The sequence below is a fragment of the Schistocerca serialis genome, chromosome 3, assembly GCF_023864345.2.
Source record: "Schistocerca serialis cubense isolate TAMUIC-IGC-003099 chromosome 3, iqSchSeri2.2, whole genome shotgun sequence".
NCBI lineage: Eukaryota > Metazoa > Arthropoda > Insecta > Orthoptera > Acrididae > Schistocerca > Schistocerca serialis.
Genome location: NC_064640.1, coordinates 1054401658 through 1054417290, shown reverse-complemented (window position 1 = coordinate 1054417290; position 15633 = coordinate 1054401658). Strand labels below are relative to the sequence as shown.

The window sequence follows — 15633 nt, the reverse complement described above, 5'->3', positions numbered from 1 at the left end:
GCCCAGTCACTGGCATTACTCGCTTGTAACAGGTTTGGGGATATTTCTGTTACCATCATGGCCCACAAGAGCTTAAATAAGGTCCAGGGCATTATATTCAACAGGGACCTTCTTTTGCAGTCTGAATACGAGCTGCGCGCCAATTTGGAGCGGCGAGGTGTTCATTTTGTTCTGCTCGTTCATCGGTGTATGAGGGATAATCAGGTTGCCATCGGCACCTTCATCATGGCCTTCAAGGGCCATGCCTTAGGAGGTCAAGGTGACTGTCTACTGCTGTGACATCAGGCCCTATATCCCTCCCCCAATGTGGTGCTTTAAATACTGGAAGTTCGTCTGTATGTCATTGTGTTGTACTTCCAGCCTGACATGTCGATCTTGCAGACGCCCATCACATCCCAATATTCCATGTGCCCCGCCTCCCATCTATGTCAACTGCAAAGAGCATCATTCACCTTGCTGGCCGGACTCAAGAATTTCACAGAAAGAGGGGAAAATCATGGAATGTAAGACCCTGGACCGACTGACCTACACTGAGGCTAAGAGGAAATTTGAACGACTCCATCCTGTGCAAACGACTTCCTCTTATGCCACAGTAACGACAACAGTGATACCCTCATCAGTTAAGCGAATTCCAGTCGGCTCTCCGAGCTGTAAGACTACACCTGCCACCTCACCCATGGGGGGTGGGGGCACAACCCTTCCTGTTGCTCCTGCACCACCGACATTGGGAGCAGTAACCCCCCCCCCCCCACCTTCACCATCAGGGACATACATCCCCACTTTCGAGCCAGAGAAGCATATTACTTCTTTGGCTCCTCTCACTAGGAAGGGTTCCCTTGGGTCACTCCCTTCTGAGGTTGTTACCGGTGGTAGAGCTGACCCACCAGTGGCTGAAGCAACCACAGGTAGCTGGTTGTAGGGCTTCACGGTCCTCTTCAGTCCCAGTGTGATCAACCTAAGGGGCAGTGAGAGAAACCAAAAAAGCAAAATATCACCCAGATCCAAGGCACTGCAATGGCACCTACACCACCGCTGCCTACAAGTTCTGTGTCTGAGGATGAGGTGAAGATTCTGGTGTCCGCTGTGGACCTGGATCTCACTGAACCCTCAGACACAATAGATACAGACAGTTCAAGCAATACGTTGGTGGCAGGCGGTGACTCTGAGGTGTAAACTGCCTCATTGAATGTTCATTGCCTTCCCAGCCTCACAATGCTATTATCCTCCAGTAGAATTGCGGTGGTTTTTCCACCATTTTGCTGAGCTCTGAGAACTTCTCAGCCTTCAACTTTTCTTCTGCATTGCCCTCCAGGAAACTTGGTTTCCGGTGATGTGAACCCCTGCCCTCCATGGGTATTGGGGTTATTACAAGAATCGGGCAGCTTATGAGAGGCTATCTGGTGTTGTCTGCGTCTATGTCCTTAACTCTCTTTACAGCGAGTGTGTCCCTCTTCAAACACCTTTAGAAGCTGTTGCTGTTAGGGTGTGGACGCCTCAGGCTGTTACTATCTGCAGCCTCTATCTTCCACTGGATGGCGATGTCCTACAGCATCTATGGCAGCGCTGTTAGCCCAGCTGCCACCACCTTTTCTATTACTGGGCGACTTTAACGCCATTAACCCTTTGTGGGGTGGATTGGTGGCAACAGCCCAAGGCACTGTCGTTGAACGAGTGTTGGCACAGCTCGACCGTTCTATCTTGAATAATGGTGCCTCCACACATTTCAGTGTGGTGCATGGCACGTACTCATCCATTAGCCTTTTGGTCTGCAGCCCTGGCCTTCTACCCCCTGTCTGGTGGAGTGTGCATGACTTGTGCGGTAGTGCCCACTTTCCGATCTTTCTGTCACTACCCCAGTGTCACACACTTGGGCGCCTCCCAGATGGGCTTTGAATAAGGCTGACTGGGACATGTTTGCCTCCATTGCCACTATTGAGCCTCTTTCTCATGATGCCATTGATGTGGTGGTTCACACAGTCACCACCGGCATCGTTTCTGCAGCGGAATCGGCAATTCCCTGTTCTTCTGGGTCCCGTCGGTAGAGAACTGTGACTGGTCACCAGAGATCTCTGAGGCGATTTGCTATTACAGGCGGGCCCTCTAACGTCATAAGTGGCACCCATCACTGTACCACCTCATTGAGTTTAAGTGGCTCCATGCCAGAGCCCGATGCCTCATTCCCTGACGGAAGCAGGAGTGCTGGGAATGGTATGCCTCCACCATTGGCATCCATACCTCTCCATCTCACGTTTGGACCAAGATTAGGCGTACCAGGGTTTCCCTGAATCGAGCAGTCTGTACTGACACCAACACAATTGCAGAAATCTTAGCAGAGAATTACACTCAGATTTTTGCTTTTATAAATTACCCACAGGCCCTCCACTCCCTGCAAGAGTGGTTGGAACGTCAGAGCTTTTCATTCCATACACTGCACCCCAAATCGTACAATGCTCCATTCAGTGACTGGGAATTCCAAAGTGCCTTAGCCGCTTGCCCTGATATGGATTCTGGGCCAGATGGCATCCACTATCAGATGCTTAAACACCTCTCAGTTAACTGCCAGCGACGCCTCCAAGACTTTTCAACTGTATCTGGGTTGAGGGTGAGTTCCCATCACAATGGCAGGAAAGCGTCATTATCCCCATGCCGAAACCTGGCAAGAACTCACTGGAGGTGGACAGCTACCGCCCCATTAGCCTCACCAACGTTCCATGCAAATTGCTCAAATGCATGGTGAGCCAGAGGTTGAGATGGCTACTTTAGTCTTGGGGCCTTTTGGCTACAGTCCAGGGTGTGTTCCGCAAGGGCCGCTATGTCACCGATAATCTGGTCTGCCTGGAGTTAGCCATGTGTACAGCATTTTCCCGCCGACAGGTTGCCATCTTTTTTGACATGCAGAAGGCATACGATACAACATGGTGACATCACATCCCCACCACGCTTCATGGGTGGGATTTAAGGGGCCCACTTCCGACTTTTATTCAAAATTTTCTGTCGCTTCATTCATTCCATGTGGACGTTGGTCCTTCCCATAGTCCCTCCTAAGGCCAGGAGAATGGGGTCCCACAAGGCTCAGTCTTGTGTGTATGCCTCTTTTTAGTTGGTGTCAATGGGCTAACTGCAGCTGTGGGAACGTCTGTATTGGCTTATTTGTATGTTGATGACTTTTGCCTTACTATAGCTCCACTGGCACTGCAGTTGCTGAACGGCAGCTACAGGGCGCTATCCGCAGGGTGCAGTCTTTGGCCATCATAGACGGCTTCCAGTTCTCGACTGCCAAGACCTGTGTCATGCATTTCTGTTGGCGTCGTACTGTTCACGCTGACCCACAGCTTTATCTTGACAGTGAACCTCTTGCCATGGTGGAGATGCATCGGTTTTTGGGCTTGTTGATGCCCAGTTGACTTGGCTCTCTCATATTTGGCAGATTAAACAAACGTGTTGGTGTCATCTTAACGTTATTCGTTGCTTGCATCACACCAGCTGTGGTGCCGATCGGTCTACCCTTCTACGACTGTATCAGGCACTGATTCAGTCCTGTCTCGATTATGCGAACCTGCCTTATAGTTTGTCATCGCCTTCCGTGTTGCAATTGCTTGACCCCATACTTCACTGCGAGATCCTACTCAAAACTGGAACTTTCGGAATAAGCCCTGTAAACAGCATACTCGTTGTGGAGGCTGGTGCCCCGCCATTGCGGATCCGGCGCCGATGACTACTGGCCGCTTATGCTGCACATGTTTGTAGCTTGCCCAGACATCAAAATTACCGTCTCCTGTTCCGCAACTCGGTCGTCCATCTTCCCGAATGGTGGCCCTGGTCAGAGTGTACCATCACAGTTCACACCCGGGCTATTTTTTTTGGGCTTGAATTCTTCTCTCTTCCACCTGTTTTCTGGGCCCATATACGTATACACCCATGGTGTGTGCCCCGTCCTTGCCTTCAGCTGGATTTGGCACAGGGCACGAAGGACTCAGTCGTTCCTGAGACCCACTGCTGCTGCTTTCTGTCCATCCTTGCCACGTTTTGTGGCTCTGACGTGGTCTATACTGACGATGGTTGCTGTTCGAGCTGATTATGCTATTACTCTTGGGGATCATTCTCAACAAGGCTCATTGCCAGATGGCTGCAGTGTTTTCACTGCAGAGTACGTAGCCATCTCTCACGCCCTATAGTATATCTGCTCTGATTAGGTGAGTTCTTCGTCATCTTTGGTGACTCTCTGAGCCTTTTACAAGCTATTGATCAGTGTTTTCCTCGTTCTTGTCTGGTGATGGCTATCCTGGAGTCCATCCATACTCTTGCCAGTTGTAGCCATTTCATGGTTTTTGTGTGGACCACGGGTCATGTCGGCATCCCAGGTATTGAACATTGTTGACAGACTGCCCAAACAGGCTATCAGTGCCTTGGCCCTGGAGATTGGCTCTATGTTGCTGTGGATCAGTGTTGACAGAGGTCCAAATTTTGTTGGACTGTCCACTTTCAAAGGCACTCAGGCAGACGTTTGTGCTGCCTGATACTCTCCCTGCTGTTTTTACGGATGATGCTGCAATGGCAGGCTTAGTTTTGAGTTTTATTCGAGTGTGGGATTATTATCGCTCAATCTGAGGGTTTGTCCGATTTTGTGTTGCGTCTGGCCTTTGGCCTATTGTTTTAGATAGGGGTTTTGGTGTGCCTCTTTGTGGTTGGCTTTTCCTTTTTTGTTTCCATGGTCCACCAACCACTTTGTGCTTTTAATCCTTTTGTCTGACCTTTGTCTGTGCCTTTCTTGTCCTGTGTCGTCCCTTGTCATCTCTGTTGCTTGTTTTTGTTCCTTGTGGGTGTTTCATGGTCGTGAAAAAAGGGACTGATTGCCTTTGTAGTCTGGTCCCTTCAACCCCCCACAATCAAAACTATCTTGAATGTATGCACAACTCATTCAGGTTCTTCATTCAACTAATGACGAAACGGAACAGTGGTATGGTGAGTGATACTACAGACTATACAAGATTATTCGAAGTTCTAAGCTGTAAACTGTGGTCAGTTGCCTGTGAGCCACACTTCTGGCTAACCTTCCAAGGAGAAAATTGATGACAAAGGCTGAATGGGACTACGCAACGTAGTCAAGTTCATGGGCACTGCAAACGGATATTTGGTAAAAGAATTCTCTACAGTAAGCCAACTAGCGTTCCAAAAGGGACGAGCAGAGTCAATATGCACATGATGCCATGGCGACTGAGACTTTGGCCAAGCTGAAAACGTTTGCTAAGGGGCGAGGAGGGTTTCACCCTATGTGCAAGTCTGTGAACATCATCTGTTGAATATGGGCGTGCGTACCAGTCCATGTAAGTGCCGGCACGCTACATGTTTCGTGTTTCCAATTCCTGAATGTTCTTGTAGGAGCTTTATGCAGCACTTTAGAAATAAGCACATCCTACTTTCCAATCATTTCGTAATAAAGTCACAGCATCTTGGACGGAGAGGTTATGCTGACGACAAAATAGTGGCACACAAAGAAATTCTGAATGTTTTTCACAGAAGGAGGCCAAGCAGTACAGATGCAGTGCAACAAAAGGTACCTGTCAGGCTCTGGTTCTGTGGCCTGACCAGTTTTCCTATAGTGCAGTGGAAAATTCAGTAAGAGTTCAGTGCCCCGCGCATCTGTCTGACAACAAGATGCGGCAGTAGCGTCGAATTCAGAATCAGAACCAATAGGAAGCCGAGAGAAGGCGTCAGCATGCTTCGACATGGATCGGTACAATACCTCGTACTGATATTGTGACAATAACAAAGCCCAGAGTTGCAGCTTCTGAGCCGTACACGACGGAAGAGGTTTCGATGGATGAATCAAAGACTGACCTACCTTCTAGTCCATCACTAGGTAAGACTTCCGACCAGACAGATAATGGTGAAACTTTTTCATGCCATAGATAATAGTGAGTGCATCGTTATTGATCTGGGAATAGTTACATTGAGTCTTGGAAGCCAAAGTGCTCGGACTTTGCTGTAAAGCAAATATGTGCGAGAATACAGGTCTGATTCTCTACGAAGAGGTGTCCACTGCAAAAACCACTGGCTTAACAGGATCTAAAAGAGAAAGTCACCTTCACTCAAAAAGGCATATAGGTTACTGGAATGCATCCTGACAATCTTTGGTCCAAACAAAAGACACATTGTCCATTCACAACCGATGGAATAGAGCAACGATGCGAGGTGTGCTGGGAAAAATCGGATACAATGTCTCATCTTCCTGAGAACTGACTTCAATTCCATGACTTTCCATGTGGCAGGGCAGTCCTGGATGGCCAGAAAAGAAGTAGAGCAAACTTCGTTCTGCCCCACTGTCCATTGTTGCCAGATGTGACCAACATGGTGGTGATGACATCATCCAGGATGGCATACATGATGTCAGATGATGACACGAGTACCACTATCGAAAATGACCGCTTTTGGCTGGAAATTTGAATTTTGGCGGCAAGATTATGTTAATTGGGCTACCTCCACTAACCTAACCCTCTTCTCTCCACCCCATCCCCTCCCCTCCCCCACAAAATGGTGGGAAATTCAAATTTCATCAGAACGCTGCAACACACCATGGATACCTCTACTAACCTAAGAAAGTGGCAGGAAAATAGGTCACTTGGGCTACCTCCACTAACCTAAGTCATCCGACCACCACCTATTCCTAGGAATTGGTGGGAAAAGGACTTGGCCTCTGCCGCATAGGATGGACGTAAGTCTTTATTTTGCATGCACTCATTATTTAAACAATTTGAGGCAGTACTGCCATCCAGTGTGTCCACCATGAAGTCTGGAGTCCAACTGCCCTAGTACACAATACTGCCACCAGAGAGTGCTATCATCCCTCCTATGACATAATCCAAGATGGTGGTCTGGAGGGGAAAATGGTGGGAAAATGGCTCAGCCTGCACTGGGCTGTTGGAGAGAGGAAGGAGTGTACTTTATTTATTTTGGAACAATTTATTTAGGGACAGATTTCACGTAATTCATGTATCACAATGATAAAAGAAGTACTCGCCCTGATGTGCTTGGAGTCACAATAAACGGTCTGCAGACCTGCAAACTACTCGGAAATAATGCAGTACACTGATGTACAGATATGCAAACAACTCGTAAATCACCAAAATAATGCAACACACAGCTCATAGACCTGTAAACTACTCATAAATCACCGAAATAGTGCAGTACACTGAAGTGTAGACACGAAAACAACTCGTAAATTATCAAATTAACGCATGTAAAACGCTCTGCAGGCACGCTCACTACTTGTAAACTGTCTAAGTAATGCATAGCATGGCCTACAGGCCAGCCCACAAAATAATACAACAGACACGCAAAGAATGAGCGCATGCACTGCCCACCACCCCCTGTCTACTGGGCCGCACAGGATGCTATCACACACGCTCCCAGAAGTTGGGTTCCACCGGCAGCCCCCGCAAAGGGATGACGCGACCATCAGCTGCCGAGTCATGCACAGGTGCACATTTGGATCCTGCAAATATGAGGCAGTGGCATCCCTTTCATACTTGTGAGAAATTCCTCTGGAAATACATGTTGACCTGGGCAAAATTGCTGACGTGACTGGACAGGAATGAACACCAATTTGCAGAGGGACTCACCCTCACAGATGCTGAAATCCGTTCCATTGTTTCCCAGAATGGAACAGGCTGCTTTCTCTTCCTCGTGATTCTACCGGGACATTCGAGCTGGGTATAGTCGTGCTTAAGTGTCCAGTGTGGCTGACACATGACTGTGAATTGCATACGCATAGCTACACGCCATCGCAAGTGCATCTAAGGAGGTTCTCAGTGTTATAGTGATGTCACATAGCTATGTAAAACAAGAACCAAGTCAACCTCCCGGTAATTGTATAGTGCCTCCGAAATAGGTAACACTTGCTTTTGTAGGAGCTTCTGTGATGTCTCAACTTGTCTGCATGGAAATGGTTGCCCTAACAGGACCTGCTTACAGAAATAGCGCAGAATAACATCGAATGCATTCTTCCTCTCGGTCCTAACAACACATCCCACCCATCTTGTGTTACACGTACTGCTTTCAACATACGCAAACGTTCTCACCACTGTGTAGAGACACCTATATTCCAGCACAAATGATGTCTGGTGAGTGAATGAAGAATTATGATTGGCTCTTATCGAATTTACCCGCTGAATTACTAATGCCACCAGTGTGGAAGAACAGTCTGCCTTTTTTTTCTTTCTGCAGACGATAGTTTCAGCAGCAAGAACTATTTTACACAGGTCGCCATATTGCACCGACAATTAAACCTTGCAAGGTGCTCTGCATATCGTCAGGTACGGAAAGACTCTTACTCAGTTACACTGCTCTCTCAATGAGGACAAGAGCTTGAATATTAGAGCGTGAAACTGATATCCAACTGCCGGCCGGAGTAGCCGAGTGGTTCTAGGTGCTACAGTCTGGAACCACGCGACTGCTACGGTTGCAGTTTCGAAGCCTGCCTCGGGCATGGATGTGTGTGATGTCCTTAAGTTAGTTAGGTTTAAGTAGTTCTAGGTTCTAGGGGACTGATGACCTCAGCAGTTAAGTCACATAGTGCTCAGAGCCATTTGATCTCCAACTCAGCAATATATCACTGCGTACTGTGTCAGTGTAGTAAACAAACAATTCATATCCTGCACGATACAAAATAACCCCTTTTCCATCACTCGTACATATACTGTGAAGACAGATAGCATGAGCACATGCACTGTAGGTATACTCGCGGCACTAGATATTTCCAACGAGGGCGGTTATGGACAACCAACGCATGACCAGAGCACATTCAGTGGATTGAAGTCAATCTCACAACTGATCTACAAATTCTGGATCGGCTCCCTTCGGCAAAAACGCATTACTCTTTCCAACACAACCTGTTTGCTTTCTTACACACATCTGCAGACTGTGGGATTACAAGATAAATAGTTTGGTAGAATATCAGACTATTTTCATGGTACTTCTTGATATCAAGCAGACAGCAATATCGCTTGCATGGAAGTATCACTCATGTGACATAACTGATCTACATATTCTGGATCGGCTCCCTTCGGCACAAAGGCATTACTGTTTCAGGCCCAACCTGCTTGCTTTAGTACATTCATCTCCACACTCTGGGATTACAAGAACATATGTAATTTCGCATAGTTTGGTAGAATATCATACTATTTTCACGGTACTTCTCGACATCAAGCAAACAGCAATATCGCTTGCATAGCAGTATTACTCGTGTGACATTATTCCAAAGATATAGACTGGAAATTATTTCTCTAGAAACCCAAAATTTTAGCTAGGTGCAGCATGCTGTAAACCATAGAGAAACTAGAAACTTATGCCATCTGTGAAGACCTTTACAGAAAAAGAACTCGAAAAAAAAATAGATGAAACTGATATTTCCACTCGCGAACACTTATGTCGGTTATGTACCAGATTCTAAATCATCCCAATAGTTTACAGAGTCAACTAAGGTGTTTCTCACGTCTAGAGAACCAGTAAACGTGTCTTCCACCTGCTAGATGCACACACCACAATCGATGTTCTCTCTACTAAATAAAGACGCGAAATGTGAAGAACCAGTCAGCTAAACAGTTTACATGGGTGGCAATAATGGCCCAGCACAAACACACGTCCATATTGAATCTTCTCAAATTTCCACAAGATCAGGAAAGCTGTCATACTAAGTATTAGGTCGCTATTCGGCTGTGTACACAGTTAAGTCAGCTACATTCCTGCACCCCAACAGGCCTCTATGTTCGGACAGCTCCTATCGTTATATGTAAACGTGAATAATTCCCACTACAGGCCACCAGCACTGCACGCCTAGGTATAATAATTATCCTAAGACATCGGTCACATATGTATTTTGATCGCTATATTTACAATCCCCCCCCCCCATGAACCATGGACCTTGCCATTGGTGGGGAGGCTTGCGTGGCTCAGCGATACAGATAGCCGTACCGTAAGTGCAACCACAACGGAGGGGTATCTGTTGAGAGGCCAGACTAACGTGTGGTTCCTGAAGAGGGGCAGCAGCCTTTTCAGTAGTTGCAAGGGCAACAGTCTGGATGATTGACTGATCTGGCCTTGTAACAATAACCAAAACGGCCTTGCTGTGCTGGTACTGCGAACGGCTGAAAGCAAGGGGAAACTACAGCTGTAATTTTTCCCGAGGGCATGCAGCTTTACTGTATGATTAAATGATGATGGCGTCCTCTTGGGTAAAATATTCCAGAGGTAAAATATTCCCCCATTTGGATCTCCGGGCGGGGACTACTCAAGAGGATGTCGTTATCAAGAGAAAGAAAACTGGCCTTCTACGGATCGGATCGTGGAATGTCGGATCCCTTAATCGCGCAGGTAGGTTAGAAAATTTAAAAAGGGAAATGGAGAGGTTAAAGTTAGATATAGTGGGAATTAGTGAAGTTCGGTGGCAGGAGGAACAAGACTTCTGGTCAGGTGACTACAGGGTTATAAACACAAAATCAAATACGGGGTAATGCAGGAGTAGGTTTAATAATGAATAGGAAAATAGGAATGCGGGTAAGCTACTACAAACAGCATAGTGAACGCATTATTGTGGCCGAGATAGATACGAAGCCCACACCTACTACAGTAGTATAAGTTTATATGCCAACTAGCTCTGCAGATGACGAAGAAATTGAAAAAATGTATGATGAAATAAAAGAAATTATTCAGATAGTGAAGGGAGACGAAAATTTAATAGTCATGGGTGACTGGAATTCGAGTGTAGGAAAAGGGAGAGAAGGAAACATAGTAGGTGAATATGGATTGGGGCTAAGAAATGAAAGAGGAAGCCGCCTGGTAGAATTTTGCACAGAGCACAACATAATCATAGCTAACACTTGGTTTAAGAACCATGAAAGAAGGTTGTATACATGGAAGAACCCTGGAGATATTAAAAGGTATCAGATAGATTATATAATGGTAAGACAGAGATTTAGGAACCAGGTTTTAAATTGTAAGACATTTCCAGGGGCAGATGTGGACTCTGACCACAATCTATTGGTTATGACCTGTAGATTAAAACTGAAGAAACTGCAAAAAGGTGGGAATTTAAGGAGATGGGACCTGGATAAACTGAAAGAATCAGAGGTTGTACAGTGTTTCAGGGAAAGCATAAGGGAACAATTGACAGGAATGGGGGAAAGAAATACAGTAGAAGAAGAATGGGTAGCTTTGAGGGATGAAGTAGTGAAGGCAGCAGAGGATCAAGTAGGTAAAAGGACGAGGGCTAGTAGAAATCCTTGGGTAACAGAAGAAATATTGAATTTAGTTGACGAAAGGAGAAAATATAAAAATGCAGTAAATGAAGCAGGCAAAAAGGAATACAAACGTCTCAAAAATGATATCGACAGGAAGTGCAAAATGGCTAAGCAGGGATGGCTAGAGGACAAATGTAAGGATGTAGAGGCTTATCTCACTAGGGGTAAGATAGATACTGCCTACAGGAAAATTAAAGAGACCTTTGGAGATACGAGAACCACATGTATGAATATCAAGAGCTCAGATGGAAACCCAGTTCTAAGCAAAGAAGCGAAAGCAGAAAGGTGGAAGGAGTATATAGAGGGTCTATACAAGGGCGATGTACTTGAGGACAATATTATGGAAATGGAAGAGGATGTAGATGAAGATGAAATGGGAGATACGATACTGCGTGAAGAGTTTGGCAGAGCACTGAAAGACCTGAGTCGAACCAAGGCTCCGGGAGTAGACAACATTCCATTGGAACTACTGACGGCCTTGGGAGGGCCAGTCCTGACAAAACTCTACCATCTGGTGAGCAAGATGTATGAAACAGACGACATACCCTCAGACTTCAAGAAGAGTATAATAATTCCAATCCCAAAGAAAGCAGGTGTTGACAGATGTGAAAATTACCGAACAATCAGTTTAATAAGCCACAGCTGCAAAATACTAACACGAATTCTTTACAGACGAATGGAAAAACTAGTAGAAGCCGACCTCGGGGAAGATCAGTTTGGATTCCGTAGAAACACTGGAACACGTGAGGCAATACTGACCTTACGACTTATCTTAGAAGAAAGATTAAGGAAAGACAAACCTACGTTTCTAGAATTTGTACACTTAGAGAAAGCGTTTGACAATGTTGACTGGAATACTCTCTTTCAAATTCTAAAGGTGCCATGGGTAAAATACAGGGAGCGAAAGACTATTTACAATTTGTACAGAAACCAGATGGCAGTTATAAGAGTCGAGGGACATGAAAGGGAAGCAGTGGTTGGGAAGGGAGTAAGTCAGGGTTGTAGCCTCTCCCTGATGTTATTCAATCTGTATATTGAGCAAGCAGTAAAGGAAACAATAGAAAAATTCGGAGTAGGTATTAAAATCCATGGAGAAGAAATAAAAACTTTGAGGTTCTCCGGTGACATTGTAATTCTGTCAGAGACAGCAAAGGACTTGGAAGAGCAGTTGAACGGAATAGACAGTATCTTGAAAGGAGGATATAAGATGAACATCAACAAAAGCAAAACGAGGATAATGGAATGCAGTGTAATTAAGTCTGGTGATGCTAAGAGAATTAGATTAGGAAAGGAGACACTTAAAGTAGTAAAGGAGTTTTGCTATTTGGGGAGCAAAATAACTGATGACGGTCGAAGTAGAGAGGATATAAAATGTAGACTGGCAATGGCAAGGAAAGCGTTTCTGAAGAAGAGAAATTTGTTAACATCGAGTATAGATTTAAGTGTCAGGAAGTCATTTCTGAAAGTATTTGTATGGAGTGTAGCCATGTATGGAAGTGAAACATGGACGATAAATAGTTTGTACAAGAAGAGAATAGAAGCTTTCGAAATGTGGTGCTACAGAAGAATGCTGAAGATTAGATGGGTAGATCACATAACTAATGAGGAAGTACTGAATAGGATTGGGGAGAAGAGAAGTTTGTGGCACAACCTGACCAGAAGAAGGGATAGGTTAGTAGGACATGTTCTGAGGCATCAAGGGATCACTAATTTAGTATTGTAGGGCAGCGTGGAGGGTAAAAAATCGTAGAGGGAGACCAAGAGATGAATACACTAAGCAGATTCAGAAGGATGTAGGTTGCAGTAGGTACTGGGAGATGAAGAAGTTTGCACAGGATACAGTAGCATGGAGAGCTGCATCAAACCAGTCTCAGGACTGAAGACCACAACAACAACAACATACTTACAATTAAATGTTACGATCGTGGTCTCAGTTGGAACGACATTCGACAGTGAGCCAAGGGTGGGAACTACATCCTGCTGACGACTGTGGCTCTAGAAATAGAAATATCTATAGCATTCTTATGACTTCACATACTCTCCCCTTTGCTACCACTGTATTCCACGTCAAATCCAGACCTTCCTGGAGACTGGACATAGCCATTTCCTTTGCACATGTCGGAACACAAACACATACTTTATAAGCCTGATGCTCATGGCGAACCTATCACGCATCCCCTACTGCTATGTAGAATGTTTCGCCAATAAGTGTTCGCTGGCGCCGGCCGGAGTGGCCGTGCGGTTCTAGGCGCTACAGTCTGGAACCGCGCGACAGTTACGGTCGCAGGTTCGAATCCTGCCTCGGGGATGGGCGTGTGTGATGTCCTTAGGTTAGTTAGGTTTAAGTAGTTCTAAGTTCTAGGGGACTGATGACCACAGCAGTTAAGCCCAATAGTGCTCAGAGCCATTTGAACCATTTTTTTTTTTTTTTTTTGTTCGCCGGCGATACGAAATAATACTGACTGAGAATCAACGACAGGTGGACATGTTTCATAACTTTTTCTTGCTAGCGGTACCCATGTGTCTTAGAAGGAGAGACGTAATCGTCTTACAAACCGCCATATGTTAAGGAACATGAACATATTACTATCAAAAGCAGTCTTGGTCCTACAGGTGCACACAAGTATCTATGCTAAAGCTGTACTGGCTTTATAAATCGAGGTATGACATTACATACGAATGACGTGGTTTTTTTTTTATCCAGACAAATACCGCAACACTGAATGTACTGTAGATGGTGATTGCCAGAGTGTATATTATCAGGTCAACAGTGCGGTTAAACGTCGCCGACGACGCATCCTCGTTATAAGATCACCGAATTTAGAAAGTGAGTCAGCTAAGGAACGTGGTATGAAACCAGTATTTGCAACTCCCTCACGCCACCGCCGCTAGATATTTCTCCAGTATTTCTAACGCATTTTGTCTTGATGCCTTGTCAGATGTTCTTCGATATATCGACTGTGATGGTTGATTGAGAAGGATCACAAACAGTACTCAGAGACCAATATTGGTAGCAAGTTCATAGATATGCAGGCCCAAATAGATGTGTGTAAATCAACTGCGAGTGACTCTTTGAAACATTACAGCGATGTTTCAAAGAGAGTAAGCCAATTGACAGAAAGTGTCAACCACGTTGGCGAGCGAGTTGAAGACCTTGCTCAGCAAATATCCGATGTCAATATTGACAAAAAGATCGCAGATGTGACTTCTGAAATTTTCCCGGCGTATTTCTTCTTCTAATAATTTCCGGGTATGCAGCCGGATCCCGTCGACATTCTGTCACGATATTTCGGCCCAGAGACGTCCGGCCATCATCAGGTGAGTACACAACTACTGAAGAGCCCTGGTGCAGTCGCGGTATTTATGCCGAATCTCGCGCATGTGAAATGTACTGGCATCCTACAGCGCATGCGTCAGGTGTTGACGAACAAAGTGTAAACCTAAAGTGCCTTGGAAGCACAAACTACGAACAAGAGAACGCTTTTCGTCAGGCCTTGTAGTCACAGAGACTAAATATTTCTTTGTAAATAATTTTTAGACATGATATATATATATATATATATATATATATATATATATATATATATATATATATATATACTAACTGTTAACTGTACTTTGTAGTAATAATGCAGTCAGTAATAAATGGACACGTATATGCTGCTGCGTGTGAACCGACTATAGACAACTAATTAATGGACACGTATAAAAGTGGTGCGTGTGAACCTTAACATGACGACCAAACAAAAGGTGAACACGAATTAATAATAACGTGTGAACTGAAAAGGTGATAACTCCAAGGACACGTGTGAAATACCGCGTTGTTATAAGTACTTGTACCACGAAACCACGATGTAGAAAGCCGAAGAGTGAAAGTGAATAAGTATTGTACTTACCACAAACGGTACTGCACGCCTTTCCACGGACACATTCTTCGAAACAGCTGCGGGAGTCGTCGCATCTGGCTGCTTCCGTAACCCAGAGTCGATGAAAAACTGTGTAAAAACTCACAACACAGCTAGTAGACACCAAACGCTCTGCTTCTCGCAGAATACTGCTGCTAGCGTTGTGGAACTCTCAAGTTATTATCACGTGATTGTGACCAACGGACGTAACACTGTGTACGCTGAGCGCTCAACAATCAATTTTTCTTTGCACAACGAACGCGAATGCCAAATGTGTTTGAAATACATTCAAAATAAAATATGACAAAGCAATGAATTAAGCACTCATGTACCTTGTGAAATTTTAAAGACTCTAGTCGGAAGAGTCTTAAGCTCGATTTTGACAGTTGCTACTGAATTTACTGACCAGGCCGAGTAATGACGAAAACGTGTCG

General features: G+C 45.1%; 1 long non-coding RNA gene across 1 annotated transcript in view; it reads right to left on the bottom strand.

Annotated features, from left to right (window-relative positions):
- The window catches only part of LOC126469640 (uncharacterized), a 789853-nt gene extending 774585 nt beyond the window's left edge, over positions 1 to 15268 (bottom strand). Inside the window, exon 1 of the long non-coding RNA XR_007586035.1 lies at positions 15191 to 15268. This is a non-coding gene — a long non-coding RNA (uncharacterized LOC126469640). The remainder of the gene's footprint in view (positions 1 to 15190) is intronic.
- Positions 15269 to 15633: the final 365 nt, after the last annotated feature.